Raw genomic sequence first — 1,851 nt, 5'->3', positions numbered from 1 at the left:
GAAAAACAAGTTTAAAATATTTTTTTGATTATTATTATTTTCCGGTTGACATTAAATCAATATAAATTCCAATATTGACAATATATTAAGCTGCAAGAAATATTTTCATGAATTCTATTCCGAAAAAAAAAAAAGAAAATATGATATCAACAGAGATAATCCGTTATTCCAAAACAAGGTAAATTGTTTTTTTTTTCTTTCTGTTTGGATTCAAAACAATTTTGTATCTGAATTGGCCGTTTCAACTGGGACAGAGTAAGTAGTTAGAACATTGAATAAAAATGATATGCATTATTCGTTCCAGCTCTCTCTGCGCTCTGAGTTCAAATACCGCTAAGATTAACTTTATCTTCCAAAGCCGATAAAGTGACACTCAAGAACTCAAGTCTGTTCTTCTCTCTCCTCCTCCACCCTTCTCTTCCTTGCACTTCTTTTAGCTTTATCTTCTCTCTCCTTTACCTCCCCTCTCTCTCCTTACAGCTACCTCTCTCTCCTTATTCCTCCCCCTCTTTACACTTCTCATCGAGCAGGAAACCCAAGATTACATCCAACGGGTTCATGTTTATCTTTAAAAGACGTTATTGGTGCAGAGAAAAAAGAAACTTATTCAAATTGGTAAACTTTACTACATAGCTATATGGTTTTTGTTGACGTAGGCCGTCACAATTTTCTTCCGACTCGAGGTTTTATTAAAGTTTTCGATGATTTTGCAATTCAACGACCAATTGCAATTGTATCGAAATAAATGATAGTGGAGGTGCAATGGCCCAGTGGTTAGGGCAGCGGACTCGCGGTCATAGAATCGCGGTTTCGATTCCCAGACCGGGCGTTGTGAGTGTTTATTGAGCGAAAGCACCTGAGGCTCCGCCAGGGGAGGGTGGAGAACCTTGCTGTACTCTTTCACCACAACTTTCTCTCACTCTTACTTCCTGTTTCTATTGTTCCTGTAATTCAAAGGGCCAGTCTTGTCACGCTGAATATCCACGAGAACTACGTTAAGGGTATACGTGTCTGTGGAGTGCTCAGCCACTTGCACGTTAATTTCACGAGCAGACTGTTCCGTTGATCGGATCAACTGGAACCCTCGACGTCGTAAGCGACGGAGTGCCAACAACAACAATCATGATAATAATTTTTTTTTTTAAATATAGGAATACGAAAGGAATATGGGGAAAAATGCTGCGAAAGGATATATATCTAGAGAATATTGTGATTTCATGAAAACTGCGATTTTAAGTACATTTTGTATCCGAGGTAGCAGATTAGCAGAATTGTTAGTGGGTAGTATACAATACATTGCAGAATTTATTCTGGTTTTCTATTCTCTGATTTCAAATCGCACCAAGGACAGCATTGTCTGTCATCTTTCGGGGACCCATACGATCAAATACCAATTCAGATTAGGTATCGATTTTACTTTTCTTTCTAGATTTTACCTGTAAATCGAAGCTCTAGCTCCATCAAATTGTTTTACAGTGATACTGCTTGAAAATTATTTTGTAGGCGGACGTGTCACTTGATTACTCAGCTACTTACTTCTTCAAGAGTAAGAATTCCGTTGGTTGAACAGTTGAATGCTCATCATCGATAACCGACAGAGGGCCCATTATTTATTCACTCATTTACTTGTTTCAATCATTTGGCTACGGCCATGCTGAAGCACCGCCTTAAAGAGTTTTATTGACGAAGAAATCGACCTCAGGACTTATACTTTGTAAGCCTAGTACCTATTTCTTTTGCCGAATCGCTAATTAACGAGTACATAAACACATCAACATCAATTATCAAGCGATGTTGGGGGAACAAACACGTACACACATAAATATATACATACATACATACATATATATA

Source organism: Octopus bimaculoides, chromosome 3 (assembly GCF_001194135.2).
Source record: "Octopus bimaculoides isolate UCB-OBI-ISO-001 chromosome 3, ASM119413v2, whole genome shotgun sequence".
Lineage (NCBI taxonomy): Eukaryota > Metazoa > Mollusca > Cephalopoda > Octopoda > Octopodidae > Octopus > Octopus bimaculoides.
The sequence above is the reverse complement of the archived record's forward strand: the minus strand, read 5'-3'. Positions refer to the sequence as shown.